We start from the raw sequence: 21261 nt of genomic DNA, 5'->3' as shown, positions 1-21261 counted from the left end.
TTAGCTTGTTTGCTTGACTCTCAAATTTTAAGGGCAGCTTTACACGTAACGTATCACAGCAGATTTAACGCTGCGTAATCAGCGATTCCCAGTACTGTCATTTTCTATGGCCTTACATACTCGCAGCGGATATTTCATTCTGGTGTGATTATGTAAAACCTCTTCCCACCTAACCCAGCACTGCCCTGCTTGCTTTTCAGGCTGCCTGCTTACTGGTATCCCACTCAGCCAATCAGTACCCTGCTACGCCGCAGCCACTGATTGGCTGAGCAGGACGCCAGGAGCCAGGTATTTTATTAGCTGGGCAGCACTGGCTTAAATGGGAATGGAATTTTTATACTTGCAGTGGAATGAAAAATCCATGTAAAAAGTACTGGGAATGGCAGCTGATTTAGCTGTGGCACTCGCAGCATGAAATTCACTGCGATCTTGTACCTGTGAAGCTGCCATTAAAGTGTAACTCAATTTTTTTTCCCCCCAGAAATCAATAGTACAAGCGATTTTAAGAAACTCTGTAACAGGTTTTAATAGGCAAAAATGCCTCTTTCTGTACTCAAAAAGCTTTTACCACCTCCCTGCACTCACTTCTTATCTGTGCATTATCAAGCAAAGTCTTCATTACAGAGAAGCAAAGTGATTCCACCGCTCCTCAGGCTGGTCACATAGTGGTGCTCTTCAGCCGGGCGCTACACACGGCGTCCTGTTATGGAGGTGCAACATGGCACCTGAAGTTCAACTCTGCCAGCTTGAGTTGAGTGAGCCGGGACTTGTAATTAGGGCTAATATCACTGAATGCAGCTGACTGGTAACAAGGGGACCCGGAGAGAGAGCGTCATATATGTAGCCCTGATGTAAGAAAGCTGCTCTGAGAGAGGTTTGAGGGGTTAAGCCCTTGTGCTGGAGGTGCATTAAAGGAAGACAACGGTGTGCGTGAGAGGTTGTGCACTAGTGAACACTCTGCCTATCATATGGCTGTGCATTGCTTTTGTTTGAAAGGCCCTGCTTAATTTATGATTTGTTGCTGAAGTGCATTTAGAGTAGGTACCAAAACTACACTTTCAAGTGACAGTTGTATAATGTAAAATTGGAGGAATATCTTTATTAACAGGAACTACTCTGCTCAAAAAAATAAACACTTAAACAACACACTATAAGGGTACAAACCCACACACTGTATACGCAGCAGATACGCAACAAATACGCAGCAGACTTGATGGTTTAGATTTGATGCTGTGTTCAGTTATTTAGATCTAATCTGCTGCGTATTTGCTGCATATATGGTGTGTGGGTTTATACCCTAACTCTGTACACACAAAAAATAGGACTAAATAATATACAAAATATCTTTATTAATAAATCACAAATGACATGATCCAATATTAAAATTACATAACATGATGTTTTATGGCATTCCAGATAATACCGACATGGTGGGGTAGGGATGCACGATGCACCGAAATATCGATACTACTATCGATATTCGGGGCAAAAAAAGATTCGGTACCAGGATTTCCTGGTATCGATACTTTGTTACGCTGTGCAATAATGCAGCTTAACATAGAGTATAGTGCAGAGAACATGACGGGCGGCTAGCTGAACACCTGCCATGTTCTGTGTGCTTGGGAGGTGTTTTCTGTAGTTCTGTAGTCTGTGAGCAGGAGCGGTGCCGCAGCAGGTCAGAGTGCACAGGGACACCTCACACCAAAGCTCAGCATGGCTGGGGGTTAACCCCACACACATCCCACTGGCTGAGCCCTACTCAGCTACACTCCACTGCAAGCTGTGGGGGCCGCCTGGTAGGGCTGCATGCCGCTGTTACTATGGGGCCGTATTCATTCTGGGCTGTGCTGTGACACCCGACCCCCGCACAGGCCACATCTCACTATTTGCCCCTTGTTGCGGTACAATCTCCAACTCAATCGGCTGCTGCATATGGAAAAGCTCGGATGCCGCCCTCACTTGACATCGTCATCTACACAGTTACACTGGTTATTTAACTGTGTAAATGCCACTGTAAAAGTGACGGTGTCATCCAAGCTTTTCCATATGCAGCAGCCGATTTGAGTTGGAGATTGTACACTCTGCCCGGGACACTAGCAACAGAGAACATCACAATCGTCTCCTGCACCACATGCTATACTAACACCGAGTAACGGGAGCCGATGATTTTTGTGCGGGGAGAGAGAGTGGTGACTGGGGGAGTGAAGAGCTGCCAACCAATGACAACCCATCACTGCCCCCCTGCAGCCACTTTTATGTGTGGGAGAGGGGGGCCAGAGCAGAATGAGGCAAGATAGGGTGCGGGGGGTGTAGGCTGCATCCAGCTACCCTCCAGTGTGTGTTTAGCGCTTGTGCCAGGACTGCTCTCTCCTAGTTGGCGGCAGCGTTATGAGGCACACCCTCTGCACGGGAGAGAACGTCACACTAGTCTCCCGCACCACGTGCGGGGGAGCCGAGGACTCCTGTACAGGGAGAAAGAGCTGTGCCCAGGGTAGTGAAGAGGTGCCAGTCAGTGATAACATAACACTGCCCACCTGCACTGTGGCCAGTGTATGTCCGAGAGGGGGGCCAGTGCAGAACAGTATCTGACAGAATGAAATGGGGTATGGATAGATAGATAGATAGATAGATAGATAGATAGATAGATAGATAGATTAGGATAGATAGATTTTTCAAGGAAGCATTTGAGCTTCAGTGCTATTAAAGGGTACCAATAATTTGGAGTGGCCGTCAGGATACAATGCAAAAATCCTGCCGGTGGGCTGTCTGTCTGGGCCACTGATGTTCTTCCAGCTCAGCCTTTGACTGCATTGTAAGTGTATGCAGTCAAACGCTAAGCCCAAACGGACAGCCCACCGGCAGGATTTTTGCGGCATATCCTGAAGGCCACTGATGTACCCTTTAAACAAGACAAAAAAAACGTAAAACGAAATTTTTTTTACTTTAGCCCACCCAAATGGGTGTGACTTATAAACAGGGTGTGTCATAATTATTGTTCAGTTATTGCTACCGTGGCTACATGTATGATTAACCACGATATTGATTTAGGCCAATATCGCCCAGCCCTAACGGAGAGACAACTCCACTACTACAGCAACTTCTATCCCCAGTATACTATACTAGTGCAATGTGTCAGCACTAGTATAGTATATTGGGGATAGCAGTTGTATGGCTGTGTCAGCACTACAACAGTATATTGGGGATAGTAGTTGTATGGCTGTGTGTCAGCCATACAACTACTATCCCCAATATACTATACTAGTGCTATGTGTCAGCCATACAACTACTACCCCCCAGGGCTCCAGATGGCGACCAAAATGGTCGCCAATGCGACTGATATTTTGCAAATGGATATTTTGCGACTTGCCCCGGCGGCGGCGCGCTGTCTCTAAGTATCCCCGGCTGATGCGCGGCTGCCGGGGGTGTCCCATCCTATCCCCGGCAGCGCGGCGCATCAGTGAGCTGCCTGGGGCCCTGACTTCCGGCACAGGAAGCGCGCGTCAGAGACGCTTCCTGTGTCAGAAGTCACAGCCCCGGCGTACAGAGAGCTCACTGATGCGCCGCGCTGCCGGGGATAGGACGGGACACCCCCGGCAGCCGCGCATGCAGCCGGGGACAGCGTCCGAAGAAGAAGAGGATCGCCGGGGGAGCGGGTTGTCAGGTGAGTTTGTGTGTTTGTTTTATTTAAATACTGCTTAGCATAGAGGAAAGGGGGGGCATCTATAATGGGGGGAGAAGAGAGTGCCATCTATAATGGGGGGAAGAGAAGGGGGGGCATCTATAATGGGGGGAGAAGAGGGGCCATCTTCAAGGGGGGGAGAGGGGGCTAGCTATAAGGGGAGGGGGTATCTATAAGGGGGGGAGAAGAGGGGGTATCTATAAGGGGGGGAGAAGAGGGGGCATCTATAATGGGGAGAAGGGGGAATCTATAATGGGGGTAGAGGGGGTCATCTATAAAAGGAGGGGTAGGGGGCCATCTATAAGTGTAGGGCAAACTGGCTGCAGACACTGGGAGATAGATATATGCACAATTATTATTATCAGGGCCCCTCAGGTGTCTGTATTGTAGGGGGTCACTTGCATTAGTCACTAGGTGAGAGATATATCTATCTATATACACATCTTGTGGGGGGTCACTATGGCTGCAGTCATAAGTCTAGCTCAGTATGTATAGACTGTTGCAAGCTTTTAAAGGGAACCTGTCACCCCCGGTGCCGGGGTGACAGGCTCCCAACCCCCCGTTAGAACTCCCTATACTCACCTCATCCCGCCGGGTCCCGCTTCTGGAGGTGGTCAGGTCACGGAGATCTCAGCCGCTGCAGCCCGGCGCGCACACTGAGAGATGAGTCCAACACTCATAGAGAATGACGGAGCGCTGGACTCTCCCGTCATTCTCTATGAGCGTTGGACTCCTCTCTCAGCGCACGCCGGGCTGCAGCGGCTGAGATCTCCGTGACCCGACCATCTTCAGAAGCGGGACCCGGCGCGATGAGGTGAGTATAGGGGGTTCTAACGGGGGGTTGGGAGCCTGTCACCCCGTCACCGGGGGTGACAGGTTCCCTTTAAATTCAAGTTCAGAAGAGTAAGCCTCATTAAAAGGCTAGCCAAGTGAGGCTGAAGTACTGAGTCAGACTGTATATGGTTGTCAAGTTGCAAGTTTCCATGTTGAACATTTTCAAACTAAGAAAAGAAAGGATCTAAAGGAGGAGGAGGCTGCCGCGGCCTCTGCACACGGTAAGTCCCATGTAACATAACATTAATTTTACATGGTTTAAAATGTTGGCGACCAAATATTCTATTTGGCGCCTAAATTTTTCAGGTTAGGAGCCAATGGCTCCCAGGTAAATTTTTTAGTCTGGAGCCCTGCCCCCAACATACTATACTGTGTGTCAGCCATACTACTGCTACCCCCCAACATACTATACTGTCTGTCAGCCATACTACTGCTACCCCCAACATACTATACAGTGAGTCAGCCATACTACTACTACTACTAACTTCAACTACTATAATAAAAAAAGGAAAAAAAATTGGCGTAATGTGTAACTGCACTTTTAAATTATCACCTTCCCGATCTTGCATGGTATACAGTGTTTGCGCCCAAAAAAAGCCAAAATCATATATGCAAACATAGTACCAATCAAAGCTGCAGATCATGGCGCACAAAAATGACTCTCAGACAGCCATACAGTTATGGGCTAAAAAAGTTATGGGAATCGGAACTGAGCAATTTTAACCCCTTCGTGCTGCAGCTAGTTTGGGCCTTAATGACCAGGCTAATTTTTCAAAATCTGACCTGTCTCACTTTATGCTCTTATAGCTCAGTGATGCTTTAACGTATGCTAGCGATTCTGAGATTGTTTTTTCGTGACATATGGCACTTTATGTTAGTGGCAAAATTTGGTCACTACTTTGTGTGTTTTTTGTGAAAAACATCAAAATATCATGAAAAATTTAAAAAATTAGCATTTTATGAACTTTGAAATTCTCTGCTTCTAAAAAAAGAAAGTCGTAGCCCATAAATTAGTTACTAAGTCACATTACCAATATGTCTTCTTTATTCTGGCATAATTTGGTAAACATATTTTACTTTTTTAGGGTGTTATGGGGCTTAGAAATTTATCAGCAAATTATCACATTTTCGTGAAACTGATTTTTTTAGGGACCAGTTCTTTTTTTAAATGGATTTAGAAGTCTGGTATCCTGAAAAACCCCATAAGTGACCCCATTTTGGAAACTACACACCTTAAAGAATTAATCTACGGGTATAATGAGCATTTTAACCCTACAGGGGCTGGAGGAAAGTATTCACAATTAGGCAGTAAAAAATTTGAAAATTTAAATTTTCCAATAATATATACGTTTAGATTAAAGTTTCTCATTTTCAAAAGGAATATGAGACAAAAAGCACCCCAAAATTTGTAATGCAGGTTCTCTTGAGTACAACGGTACCCCATATGTGGGCGTAAACCACTGTATGGGCACACAGCAGGGCTCAGAAGGAAGGGAGCGCCAATTAGCTTTTCCAATGCAAATTTTGCTGAAGAAGTTTCTGAGCGCCAGGTGCGTTTGCAGAGCCCCTGTAGTGTCAGCAGAGAGAAAAACCCCCATAAGTCACCCCATTTTGGAAAGTACACCCCTCAAAGAATTCATCTTGGTGTGTGGTGACCATTTTGACCCCACAGGTATTACAGGAAAGTATTCAAAAGAAGACAGTAAAAATGAAAAACTCGAATTCTTCCAATAATATGTTCGTTTAGTTTGAAATTTCTCAATTTCACGAGGAACAAGAGGAAAAAAGTACCCCAAAATTTGTAACGCAGGTTCTCCTGAGTACAATGGTACCCCATATGTGGACATAAACCACTGCATGGGCACACAGGAGGGCTCAGAAGGGAAGGAGCGCCAATTAGCTTTTTCAATGCAGATTTTGCTGCAGAAGTTTCCGAGCGCCAGGTGCGTTTGCAGTGCCCCTGTAGTGCCAGCGGAGTAAAATCTCGCCATAAGTCACTCCATTTTGGAAAGTGCACCCCTCAAAGTATTCATCTTGGTGTGTGGTGACCATTTTGACCCCACAGGTATTAGAGGAAAGTATTCAAAAGTAGACAGTAAAAATGAAAAACTCAAATTTTTCCAATATTATGTTCTTTTAGTTTGAAATTTCTCAATTTCACGAGGAACAAGAGGAAAAAAGTACCACAAAATTTGTAACGCAGGTTCTCCTGAGTACAATGGTACCCCATATGTGGGCGTAAACCACTGTATGGGCACACAGGAGGGCTCAAAAGGGAAGGAGCGCCAATTAGCTTTTTCAATGCAGATTTTGCTGAAGAAGTTTCCGAGTGCCAGGTGCGTTTGCAGAGCCCCTGTAGTGTCCGCAGAGTAAAATCTCCCAATAAGTCACTCCATTTTGGAAAGTGCACCCCTCATAGAATTTATTTTGGGGTGTGGTGAGCATTTTGACCCCACAGGTGTTTGAGGAAAGTATTCAAAAGTAGACAGTAAAAATGAAAAACTCGAATTTTTCCAATAATATGTTCCTTTAGTTTGAAATTTCTCAATTTCACGAGGAACAGGAGAGAAATGTCACCCCAATATATGTAAAGCAGGTTCTCCTGAGTAGAACAGTACCCCATATGTGGGCATAAACCACTGTATGGGCACACAGCCGGGCTCAGAAGGGAAGGAGCGCCAATTAGCATTTTCAGTGCAGATTTTTCTGAAGAAGTTTCTGAGCGCCAGGTGCGTTTGCTGAGCCCCTGTAGTGTCAGCAGAATAGATTCCCCCCAAAAGTCACCACATTTTGGAAAGTGCACCCCTCAAAGAATTCATCTTGGGGTGAGGTGACCATTTTTACCCCACAGGTATTAGAGGAAAGTATTCAAAATTGGCCAGTAATAATGAAAAACTCGAATTTTTCCAATAATATGTTGGTTTAGTTTGAAATTTCTCAATTTGACGAGGAACAGGAGAGAAAACGTACCCCAAAATCTGTAACGCAGGTTCTCCTGAGTAAAACGGTACCTCATATGTGGGCATAAACCACTGTATGGGCACACAGCAGGGCTCAGAAGGGAAGGAGCGCCAATTTACAGGAGCAAAACCGCAGCTAGTAATGGTTATTAGAATAGCGCAGTTACTAAAATAAAATAAAAAAAATTAGATTACAGGTAATGTGGGGTGGTTACGGGCAACCAGGGGTGGTTATGGGCAACCTGAGGTGGTTACAGGTAATCTGGGGTGGTTACGGACAACATGGGGTGGTCACAGGCAACGCGGGATGGTTACGGGCAACGCGGGGTGGTTACGGGCAACGTGTGGTGGTTATGGGCAACGTGTGGTGGTCACGGGCAACCTGCTGTGGTCACGGGCAACGTGAGGTGGTTACAGGCAACGTGGGCTGGTTACAGGCAACGTGGGCTGGTTACAGGCAACGTGGGCTGGTAACGGGCAAGGTGGGCTGGTTACGGGCAACCTGCTGTGCTTACAGACAATCTGGGATGGTTACGGGAAACGTGGGGTGGTTACGGGCAACCTGCAGTGCTTACAGACAATCTGGGGTGGATACGGGCAACGTGGGGTGGTTACGGGCAACCTGCAATGCTTACAGACAATCTGGGGTGGTTACAGGCAACGTGGGCTGGTTACAGGCAACCTGCAGTGCTTACAGACAATCTGAGGTGGATACGGGCAACGTGGGGTGGTTACGCGCAACCTGCAGTGCTTACTGACAATCTGGGGTGGTTACGGGCAACGTGGGGTTGTTACGGGCAACGTGGGGTGGTTACGGGCAATATGGGATGGTTACGGATAAACTGAAGTTCTTATAGGCAATCTGGGGTGGGTACCTGTAATCTGACATGGGCACCACAATCTGGAGGGGGTCATTGGCAATTTGGGGTGGTCAGAGGCGACGTGTGGTGGTCAGAGGCGACGTGTGGTGGTCAGAGGCGACGTGCGGTGGTCAGAGGCATCGTGGCGTGGTCAGAGGCATCGTGGCGTGGGCAGAGGCATCGTGGCGTGGTCAGAGGGAACGCGCAGTGGTTACGTGCAATCTGGGGGGGTTACATGTAATCTGGCATGATTACGGGGAACCTGGGGGGTTATGTGCAACCTGGAGGGGTTACAGACAATCTGGGATTGTTACTGATAAACTGAAGTGCTTATAGGTAATCTGGGGTGGGTACATGTAATTTGGGGTGGTTACGGGCAATCTGGAGGGGGTCACTGGCAATTTGCGGTGGTTACGGGCAACGTGCGGTGGTTACGGGCAACGTGCGGTGGTTACGGACAACGTGCGGTGGTTACGGGCAACGTGCGGTGGTTACGGGTAATCTGGGGAGGGGTTAGGGGTAATTTGGGAGTAAACTGTAATTATTTCTAGAATAAAAAGTGTGTGTTTTATTTTTTTGTATGTTTGTCACTTTTTGTACTTTACATATTCATTTTCACTGTATTACTATGATTACTGTGATATTTTCTATCACAGTAATCATAGTTCAGTGACAGAGACCAAATTGGTCTCTGTCACTTTAAATTTTCAGAGTTGGCTGGTTGTGAAGCGCATGCGCACTTCATAACCAGCCAGGACGTCGAGGAGGAAGGAGCTCCGTGGATCCGGTGAGTATATGGGGAAGGGGGGGTGACTGGGGGACGGGGGTGACAGGGGGGGTGGGGGGTGACTTGGGGGGTGGGGGGACATCACTTTTTATCCCCTGTCACCAATCATTCATGGTGACAGGGTATAAAAAGTGCCGGGAGCACATGGTACAAGCGATCAGCGGTATATAGTATATACCGCTGATCGCTTGTACCGGGACCAAACAGGGGGGTCCCCGATGACTGCCCCATGCTCTCCGCTACCTCCGGTGGCGGAGAGCATGGGGCTTTCATTCATTTTAACTTTTTCATCGCTGTGAACCGACGTTAGTCGGTTCACAGCGATGGCGGCGGCCATCTTGGAAATGATGGCCGCCGGGGGAGGGGGGTTAGTTATCGGGGCACTAGGGGGGTCTGATCTGGGGTCTGATATACACTTATTTCATCTCCCCCCGCCGTAGATTCACGGCGGGGGGAGATGATAGGCGGCGGCAGCATCGGTAATCCCCTTTACCGACGGCCGCCGCTATAACGTTAATAGCGGCGATCGTCGGTAAGGGGGGGGTCGGGACGGACCCCACACACTGCCCCAACCCCTCAGCTACCTCCGGTAGCCGGGGGGGATGGGGTGGGGGCCGTCCCGGCCCCGCAGCCTTATTCTCTGCCATCGCCGTAAAAAGCTGATGGCAGCAGAATAAGGACCATTAGTGACCGCCGTAGAAAGCCGTATCGGCGGTCACTAAGGGGTTAACCCCTTAAGGTCAAAGCCAATTTTCGTTTTTGCGCTTTTGCTTTTTCCATTTTATGTTTAAAAGTCCATAGCGCTTGCATTTTTTCACCTAGAGACTTATATGAGCGCTAATTTTTTTTTTTTGCGAAACCAATTGTACTTTGCAATGACAGGCATTATTTTTCCATAAAATATGCTGCGAAACCGGAAAAAAAATCATTTGCGCTGTCAAATTGAAAAAGAAAAAATTTGATTTGATTTCTGGGAGTTCTGTATTTACGCCGTTCGCCCTATGGTAAAACTGACTAGTTATGCATGTTCCTCAAGTTGTTACGATTACAATGATATGTAACATGTATATTTTTATATTATCTGATGTCTTTTAAAAAATTCAAACCATTGTTAACAAATATATGTTCCTTAAAATCCCTCTATTCCCAGGCTTATAGCGCTTTTATCCTTTGGTGCATGGGGCTGTGTGAGGTGTCATTTTTTTGAGCCATGATGTTTTCTTTCTATCGGTACCTTGATTGTGCATATACGACTTTTTGATCACTTTTTATTAAATTTTTTCTGGATTTGATGCGACCAAAAATGCGCAATTTTGCACTTTGGAATTTTTTGGCACTGACGCTGTTTACCGTGCGAGAACAGGAATGTGATAATTTAATAGTTCGGGCGATTACGTGCGCGGGGATACCAAATATGTTTATTTATTTTATATTTATAAAATGGGGTGATTTGGACTTTTATTAGGGGAGGGGATTTTTTTATTTTTTTACATGAACTAGAAGTCCCCCTGGAGGACTTGTATATTCACAGAGAGATCAATGCTGTGTATATACACAGCAAAGAACGATTACATTGGTCATAGATTGCTTTGACCTGCTGCAGGCCACAGCAATCTATTGCCGAGTCGGGATCAGCGTCATTGCGACGCTGAGGCCCGGCACGGGCAGAAGAATGATCACATCGCGGGGGGGAGATTCGTCCCACTAGACACCCGGGACCTGAGGTCGGAAGCACTTCAATACAGCTGTCAGGTTTGACAGCTGCATTGAAGTGCTTAATTATCCGGCGCGGCAATGGAACCCGCGCCGGCTAAAAGAGGCGCTCACCGGCTGCAGATCACAGCCGGGAGCGGCGCAGTTCAGAGTGGGGTCCCGGCGGTACCAGGTACATCATGGGTTGCTAAGGGGTTAAGCACATATTTAACCCTTTGAGGACCAGGCCCAAAATGACCCAGTGGACCGCGCAAATTTTGATCTTAGTGTTTCCGTTTTTCCCTCCTCCCCTTCTAAGAGCTCCAGCACTTTCAGTTTTTTATCTACAGGCCATGTAAGGGCTTATTTGTTACAGGAATAGTTGTACTGTGTAATGGCGTCATTCATTTTACAATAACATGTATGATGGAATCCCAAATATATTATTTATGAAGATATAAATTGGTGAAATCGCAAAAAAGAATGCAATATGGTAACGTTTGGGGGGTTCCTGTGTCTACGTAATGCACTATATGGTAAAAGCGACATGATACTATTACTCTATAGGTCAGTACGAACACAACCATATGCAGGTTTACACAGATTCTCTAATGTTATATATTTTTTTTAAATGAAATCCTTTTTTTTGGCAATTAATTATAAATAAAATGGGACTATTGTGACGCTTATAAAGGTTTTATTTTTTCACCTACGGGGCTGTATGGGGTGTCATTTTTTCCGCCATGATCTCTAGTTTTTATTAATACCATATTTGTGAAGATCGGACGTTTTGATCACTTTTTATTAATTTTTTTTATATATATAATGTAACATAAAATCGGTAATCCGCGCACTTTTTTCCCTCTTTTCGTGTACGCCGTTTACCGTTCGCAATGACGCTTGTTATATTTTAATAGATCGGACAATTACGCACGCTACGGTATATTATATGTTTATCTATTTATTTATTTTTATATGTTTTATTTATATAATGGGAAAGGGGGGTGATTTAGACTTTTATTGGGGGAGGGGTTTTGGGGTAGTGTGTTAGTGTTTTTAACTTTTTTTTTTTACACATTTGAAGTCCCTTTGGGGGACTTTTACATTCACTGCTTGGATTTCTACACTGATGAATGCTATGCCATAGGCATAGCATTGATCAGTGTTATCGGCGCTCTGCTCATTGAGCCTTCCTGTGCAGGCTCAGTGACCAGAGCGCCGATCGGACCGCACGGAGGCAGGTGAGAGACCTCCGGCGGCCCGTTTTACCGATCGGGACCCCCGCAGTCACACTGCGGGGGTCCCGATCGGTAAGTGACAGGGGACTCCCCCTGTCACTTACACTTAAACGCCGCGATCGCGGCGTTTAAGGGGTTAATGACACGCGGCAGCGCGATCGCTGCAGCGTGTCATTGCCGGTGAGGTCCCGGCTGCTCACTGCAGCCGGCCCCCACCTCCTATGAAGCGCGCTCCGCTCCGGAGCGCGCTTCATAGCGGGAATAACACCCATGACGTAAGGTTACGTCATGGGTCGTCTGGGGACAGACTTCCATGACGTAACCCTACGTCCAGGGTCGTCTAGGGGTTAAAAAAAAAAAAAAAAAAACACCTTTTGTTACATTTGTAAAGTGTAAGTTGTTAATTAAAATGAACATATATTGTACTATTCTAATAGCACAGACCTGAGGAATACAGAAATTAGGTTTATTACATAGGTGTAAAAATTGAGCGCATTATATCTATGCTAAGTATCGAAATAAACAAGTTGGTATTGGTATCGAACTCAAAATTCTGGTATTGTGACATCACTATGGTGGGGTATGTGACTACAACAGTCAACTTCACCACATATAGTGAGTGTAGTGATCAAATAGCATTATGCAGGGAGGTTTAAGTCCAAGTCCAGGCTTCCAACAATGGAGAATATACACCTAACTAAACTACCCCCCTATACCCGTAGATGCTGAGAGCCAGTAAAGAAATTACCACTCGCCCATGTCTGTGTCTCCCCAACATACATTTCGCTCTTCCTCAAGGGGTGTGTCTTAATGCTGTCATGTGCCATTTAAATATGCTAGAGCACGGGACATCATTTCCGGAGATATCGGCGCAGAAGAAGGCTGAGATGTTAATATCTTCCTGTTCCGGCAGACAGCGGTGGAATACATATAACTCCCAAGTAAATCAAACTTCTATAAAATCAAACTGTCCACTTAGGAAGCAACGCTGATTGAGGGTACAAACACACACACACCGTATATGCAGCAGATACGCAGGAGATCTGCAGCAGATTTGATGGTGAAGACTTGATGCTGTGTTCAGTTATTTAGATCTAATCTGCTGCGTATCACAGCAGTAAATACGTTGCGTATTCGGTGTGTTTGTACCCTGACAGTCAATTTCTCATGCTGTTGTGCAAATTGAGTAGACAACAGGTGGAAATTATTGACAATTAGCAAAACACACTCAGTAAAGGAGTGGTTCTGTAGGTGAGGACCAAAGAGCACTTCTCAGAACCTATGCTCTCTGGCTCATGTTTGGGTCTTTTTGTTTTGAATGTTGGTGTTGCTTTCACACTCTAGGTAGCATGAGGCAATCTCTACAACCTACAGGCTCAGGTGGCTCAGGTAGTGCAGCTCATTCAGGATGGTACATCAATGCGAGCTGTGGCAAGAAGGTTTGCCATGTCTTTCAGCGTAGTGAAAGGTTCCTACAAGATGAAGGTATTGAAACTGGACTGGCCCGCCTGTTCCCAAGACCTGAATGCGATAGAGCACAACTGGGACATCATGTCTCGTTCCATCCACCAACATCTCGTTGCACCACAGGAGTGGGCGGATACTTTAGTCCAGGTCTGGGAGGAGATCCCTTAGGAGACAATCTGCAACCTCATCAAGAGCATTTTGAGGCGTTGTAGGAAGGTCATACAGGCACATGGAGGCCACACACAATACTGAGACTCATTTTGACTTGTTTTAAGGACATTACATCAAAGTTGGATCAGCCTGTAGTGTGTTTTTCTACTTTAACTTTGTGTGTGACTCCAAATCCAGGCCTCCATTGGTTAATAAATTTGATTTTTGTGTGTTGTCAGCACATTCAACTTTGTACAGAACAAAGTATTTAATGAGAATATTTCATTCATTCAGGTCTAGGATATGTTATTTGAGTGTTCCCTTTTATTTTATTTTTTAGCAGTTTATTAAGTTACTCTAATACACTAAGGACTTATTCACACGTTAAGTAAAGTTGTCCGTAATTGTGGATTCGTAATCACGGTTTAACTTTGATTGGTTTCACATTGATTTCTATTGGGCTTTTCGCACAGTCAGTTTTAATTTTGATCCGTATTCCGTAAAAAAAAAAAAAAAAAGACATGCTCTAGTGCGGAATTGTTGTTGCAGTACGGATTACCAATAGAAGTCAGTGGGATCCGTATTTTTACGGAGGTCACGGATACTACTTTTTCTAATTTTTCACCTGAGATTGCTGTATTGGTCCATAAGGGGGTAAACTGGCAAGCTATGGACGTGAAGGTGGACAACTGGGGTCAGTATATAATTTTTCACTGTAAATTGGACCCGACAGGTGCTGGACTTCTTGTGTGCATATAGTCAGAAATTTCCAAGTTGTCTGGTGTTAATGGCCGGGAAATTAAAACTTTGTTACTGATGAAGGTCTGGATACAGCACGATTGAAAGAACCGGTTAGGTATCCTAGCAACTCTCCTCTGTCCTCTGTGTTGAAGGAGAAAGGTAGGACTATTGGAGGGAGCTTAACCCTGGCAGGAAGGAATTTTCCTGTTGGAACAGGACCAGTATGACTATGTCCCGGATACATCTGGAATTTGTCAACTCCCAAATGGCACACAATGTGAACGTTTATGCCTGTCTGAACACTCTCCTTTTATTAGTGGCATTAAACACAATTTAGTGACCTATTGGTTTGACTTATTAGAAAATAAAGGTAAGATGGGGAGAGAAATTAAAACAGTTTGGGATATACATAGGGGCACAGCCTCTCCACTGTGGGTATGAGACACGTTAAAAGAAAGCTTGAGGGGTTTGTATTTTGGGGCAATATGTAATACAAAAAAAAGTTTAGAGCTAAAGGAAAGGAATTAGGAGAATTGGTAGATAAATTAGATGGTGAACACAGGACACTTTCACTGAGTTCACATGAAGAATTGAAAAAGGGTCAAGATGAATTAGATGGGTATTTAAAGGAAAAAGTCAAACACCAGGTTGCGGGGGAGCGGGGGTGGCGATCGGAGCGGTGGTGTCGATCAGAGCGGCGGTGTCGGCGATCAAGCCGCGCCGGGGGCTGCGGATGAGCGGGGGGCCGGGCGGCCGGACTATCGCGCGACGACTGTTTACACGGAATGATCGGTGAATTTTTTGCGATCGGCAAACGACGATTTATGAACATGTTAAAAGATCAAAATGAACGATTTTTCTATTATTTGCCGCATTTACACGTACTATTATCGTTCGAATTCGATCGTTATCGCGAAAATTCACCCGATAATCGTTTCGTGTAAACATAGCATAAGGGTCTGTTTACACACACAGATTATCTGACAGATTTTTGCAGCCAAAGCCAGCAATGGACTATAAACAGGTAACACGTCATAAAGGAAAGACTGAGATTTCTCTTCTTTTTTTTTCAAATCCATTTCTGGTTTTGGCTGCAAAAAACTGGCAGATATCTGTCAGATAATCTGTGTGTGTAAATGGACCCTATTGGTGCGTTTACACAGGCAGATTTATCTGACAGATTCTTGAAACCAAAGCCAGGAACAGACCATAAACAGGGAACATGTCATAAAGGAAAGACTGAGATTTCTCCTTTTTTCAAATCCATTCCTTACTTTGGCTTCCAAAATCTGTCAGATAAATTTGCCTGTGTAAACGCACCATTTAGACAGACCTATTTCTTTGTCAGAGCTGTATAGAGCGCTGGACTCATCAGGGAGTAATTCTGTTTAAGGGAAAGATGGGCTGCCTTTCAGTATTTATAAAGAACATAGAGATTTGTTGCAACACCGACGCCAAGCTGTTCGCTATGGTTTTTTTGAGCAGGCTTTGCGAGGTGTTGGGAAGGGTTGTGCTTTTTCATTTTTTTCCTCCTCGCCTACTAAGAGCTATAACTTTTTTTTTTTTCATCTACACGCCAATGTAAGGGCTTTTTTTTTTTTTTTTTAAGGAACAGGTGTACATTGTAATGGAGCCTCTCAATCTGAACAAAATTCTCAAAATATCATTTATGTAGATGAAATTGGGATAAAAAAATGCAATTCTATATTTTTTTTTTGTGGGGGGGGTCGTTCTGTGTTTATAAAATGTACTTTACGGTAAAACTGACATGAAACTGACATGATATCTTTATTTTATAGGTCAGTCTGAATACAGCGATATGCATGTTTACACAGCTTTTCTAATGTTTTATTATTTTTATTAACAGTAAAACTTGCAAGTAGGTATATTTAAAATGGCCCAGATTTGACTTATAATGCTCTTTTTTTTTACCTACAGGGCTTTTTGGGGCAACATTTTTTTTTGCGTCATGACCTCTAGTTTTTATTATCATATAGCGTATTGATCGCTTTTTATGTTTTTTGGGTTTTTTTGGTATATATATATATATATATATATATATATATATATATATATATATATATATATATATATATATATATCTAGCTATAGCGTTTTTTACCAGTTTTTGTTCACGTCGTTTACTATGCAGGAAAAATATATATATTATTTTAATTGATTGGACGACTACACATGCTATGCTACATAATTATTTTGTGTTTTATTTATAAAATCGAAAGGTGGTGTGATTTAACCTCTTAAGGACGGAGCCAATTTTCGTTTTTTCCTCCTTGTGTTTAAAAGGCCATAGCACTTGCATTTTTTCACCTAGAAACCCACATGAGCCCTTATTTTTTGCGTCACTAATTGTACTTTGCAATGACAGGCTTAATTTTTGCATAAAGTACACTGCGAAACCAGGAAAAAATTCAATGTGTGGTGAAATTGAACAAAAAAACATGTTTCTTTTATTTGGGGGGTATTATTACGCCATTCGCCCTGGGGTAAAACTGACTTGTTATGCATGTTCCATAAGTCGTTACGCTTACAATGATATATAACATGTATAACTTTTTTTCTTTTATCTGATGGCTTGTAAAAAATTCAAACCATTGTTTACAAATATGTTTCTTAACCCCTTAAGGACCGGCCTAAAATAGCCTTAAGGACCGGAGCAAATTTTATGAATATGACCTGTGTCACTTTATTCATTAATAACTTCGGGATGCTTTTACCTATCCGGCTGATTCTGAGATTGTGTTTTCTCGTGACATATTGTACTTCACATTTCTTGTAAATTAGAGTCGATACTTATAACGAATCTTTATGAAAAAAACCAAAATAACGTGAAAAATTGTAAAAAAATGCTTTTTTCCAACTTTAAACCTTTTCTGCTTATACAGAAAATGGTTATGCCACATAAATTATATATTAAATAGCATTAGCAACATGTCTACTTTATGTTGGCAGCATTTATTAAACTATATTTCATTTTTTTTAGACAATAGAAAGCGTGAAACATTAGCAGCAAATTTCCAAATTTTCAGACCTGTTCAGGTTTAAAGTGTATTTGAGGGGCCTGTATGTTAGCCCCACAAAGCACCCCATTTCAGAAACTGCACCCCCCAAACTCTGCAAAAGCAGATCCAGAAAGTTTTTTAACCCTTTAGGGGAGTCACAGAAATAAAAGCTAAGTGTGTAAGAAATTTGAAAATTTTAATTTTCTGTGCAGAGATTTTATTGTAATCCAATATTTTTCATAATTATAAACTTATTACCAGAGAAATGCACCCCAATATTTATTGCCCCGTTTCTGCAGTTTATAGAAATACCCCATATGTGACCCTATTGCGCTATTTGACGCAACCACAAGCGCCTAGTGCATTTCAATTGCTCCGTTATATTTGGTCATTTCTGACTGTATCACTTCAGCTTGGCAGAGGCTCTGGGGTGCCAAAACCTAAAAAACACCACTAAAGGGACACCATTCAGAAAACTACACCCCTTAAGGAATGTAACAAGGGGTGCGGTGAGCATCTGGACCCCACAGGTGCTTCACAGATTTTCCCAACAATATGGCGTGAAAAAAGACAAAAGTATTTTTTACACTAAAACGTTGTTCTAGACTTCAATTTTTCATTTTCACAAAGGGATAAAAGGAAAAAAAAACACAAAACATGTAGCGCAGTTTCTCCCGAGTACGGAAATACCCCACATGTGGACATAAAGTGCCAAGCGGGCGCAGTACGAGCCTCCAAAGGGAAGGAGCGCCAATTGGCTTTTGGAAGCTGGATTTCACTGGAATGGATTTCAAGGGCCACGTCGCATTTACAGAGCCCTCGTGCTGCCAAAACACTGGAAACCCCCCACAAGTGACCCCATTCTGGAAACTACACCCCTCAAGGAATCTAACAAGGGGTGCAATGAGCATATGGACCCCACTGGTGACGGGCACAAATGTGGAACAATGTGACGTGAAAGTGAAAAATTTCATTTTTTCACTTTCACGGCACAAATGTGCCCGTCATCAAGGGGTCCATATCCTCATTGCACCCCTTGTTAGATTTCTTGAGGGGTGTAGTTTCCAGAATGGGGTCACTAGTGGGGGGGTTTCCACTGTCTTGGCAGCACAAGGGCTCTATAAATGCGACATGGCGTTGATCATCCATTCTAGCTAAATCCAACCTCCAAAATCCAAATGGCGCTCCTTCCCTTTGGAGGCTTGCCCTGCGCCCACATGGCGCTTTATGTCCACATGTGGGGTATTTATGGACTCTGGGGAAATTGCTCTAAACATTTTGTGTGTTTTTTTCTCTTTTAACCCCTTGTGAAAATAATAAATTCAAGGCTAGACCAACATTATAGTGTAAAAAATGTAATATTTCATTTTCACGCCACATTGTTCCATATTTGTGCCCGTCACAAGTGGGGTCCATATGCTCACTACACCCCTTGTTACATTCCCTGAGGGGTGTAGTTTCCATAATGGGGTCACTTGTGGGGGGTTTCAACTGTCTTGGCAACACAGGGGCCTTTTAAATGCAACATGGCCCCTCGAAATTCATTCCAGCCAAATCCAGCCTCAAAAACCAAATGGCGCTCCTTCCCTTTGGAGGCTTACCCTGCACCCGCATGGTGCTTTATGTCCACATGTGGGGTATTTCCGTACTCAGGGGAAATTGCTCTACAAATTTTGTGGCTTTTTTATTTTTTAGCCCCTTGTGAAAATGAAAAAATCAAGACAAGATTAATGATTTAGAGTAAAAATTTAAAACAAATTACACCAAATGTTGGTCTAGCCTTGATTTTTTTTCCATTTCCACAAGGGGTTAAAAAAGAAAATAAACGCAAAGCGTGTAGGGTAATTTCCCCTGAGTACGAAAATACCCCACATGTGGACATAATGTGCCATATGGGCACAGGGCAAGCCACCAAAGGGACAGAGCGCCATTTAGAGGCTGGAATGGAGGATGGAGGCCATGTCGCAATTACAAAGCTCCTGTGCTGCCAGGACAGTAGAAACCCCCCACAAGTGACCCCATTCTGGAAACTACACCCCATAAGGAATCTAACAAGGGGTGCAGTGAGCATATGGACCCCACTGGTAACAGGCACATATGTAGAACATGTGCCGTGAAAATAAAAAATACAATTTTTTTAATTTTCACGTCCCAAATGTGGCCGTCACCAGGGGGCCATATCCCCGCTGCCCCCCTTGTTAGATTCCTTATGGGGTGTAGTTTCCAGAATGGGGTCACTTGTCGGGGGTTTCTACTGTCCTGGCCGCACAGAGGCTCTGGTAATTGCATCATGGCATCCTCTAATGGGAATGGCGGCCATACCTATTTAGCTGGGGAAAAAGGGACAATTCTAATTTATTTGGGGGTATTAGTAGTAATAATTAGTAGGAATTATTAGTTTATAAGGTTGAAAATGACAGGTGTCCATCAAATTCAACCTGTGTTGATCCAGAGGAAGGCAAAAAACCCTCGTAAGGCAGACGACAGTAGCCTCATCACAGGGAAAAAATTCCTTCCCGACTCCATAATGGCGATCAGAATAATCCCTGGATCAACGTGACCCCTGAAATAGGAGTAAGGGACAGAATTTAGATAATGTAGAACCCCAGTGATGTGTGGTGCGCCTTGAAGCGATCCAGTATGCAGAGGCCGGGGTGATCAGGACAGGCGTCACACTGGAAAATGGCGTCCTTCCTGATCCCCCTGTTACGCCACACTCTGCACTTCTTCTGGGGTCTCCTGTTTTCCAGTGTGGGGGACGTCACCTGGAAAATGTTGTCCTGGTGCGATACGGGGTCCTTCATATCCAGAAGCGCTGGGTCCGCTCCATGGCTGCTAAATATTAGGGCGCTATTACTACTTCTGATATGTTCGGACCGTGCCGCAAGCTACAGGGCAGCGAGGGACCGGAAGAGGGGGTGCTGGTATAAAAGTTATCCCCGTACAGGTGGTGACCTTTATCCAGCAGTGGGAAGATCAGTTCCCGAACGATCTCCCCACTAACTCAGAGGATGGGGGGGGGGGGGCATCTGGGGGCTGGATTTGGGTGTCCCTTCCTTCATACACTCTAAGTGCACGTGCACACTGCGGAATGGCGAAGGATAACCCTGCACGATAAGTGCACGTACCCTAAATCTGTAAGTGTACCCTGAGGTACTCTCACAGAGTGTGTAGAATTTCACGCCATACCGTGATCTCTTATTGGGACGGTACTGGCGGAAAAGACGTGTCTGGGGGGCAGCGTACGCTACGCTACCCCCAGATACGTCATTGGATGATGAGGATGAATGCAGGAACAAAGGACCCCCCCATTCATCCTCACTGGCTGTTTCGGTGTCGGAGGCAATAATAGCGTATGCGTCCGACACCGAAAACACCTTGGGGGTCATCTTTATACGGGGATTGGTATATGGGGTATGTAGTGGTGTAGTGTAAAACTTTATTCCGTTTAGTGTAATGGTGTTTTTTACATGTTTTTTTAACATTAAGTATAAAAAAAAAACTACGCCAAGAAAGGAGTTGCTGATAAATGCCGCACTTATGTGCGGCACTTATAAGCAGGCCGTGGCTGTAGGATATAGGAAAAAAACACTCTACGCCAAAAAGGAGGAGTTGCTGATCAGCGGTGCACTTACGTGCGATGCTGATCAGCACTCAGCGGCGATAGGGTGCGGAAAATAGAAAAAAAAAAAATTGGGAAAGAAATAAAAAATAAAAAATCTTTCTTCAACCCTATAGCTACTGATATGTGTATCATATACACTTATCAGCCGCTAGGGGGCAGTAGAACGCCAATTCCGGAAAAAGCTGAAGTTTGACGACGCTGGAGCCGA

At 44.4% G+C, this 21261-nt stretch overlaps 1 protein-coding gene across 4 annotated transcripts in view; it reads left to right on the top strand.

Moving 5' to 3' along the window:
• Positions 1–21261, top strand: part of TAB2 (TGF-beta activated kinase 1 (MAP3K7) binding protein 2) — a 111379-nt gene that overhangs the window by 76005 nt on the left and 14113 nt on the right. The window lies entirely within an intron of this gene.

The sequence above is a fragment of the Dendropsophus ebraccatus genome, chromosome 6 (assembly GCF_027789765.1).
Source record: "Dendropsophus ebraccatus isolate aDenEbr1 chromosome 6, aDenEbr1.pat, whole genome shotgun sequence".
Lineage (NCBI taxonomy): Eukaryota > Metazoa > Chordata > Amphibia > Anura > Hylidae > Dendropsophus > Dendropsophus ebraccatus.
This window is presented reverse-complemented; position numbering and strand designations above follow the sequence as displayed.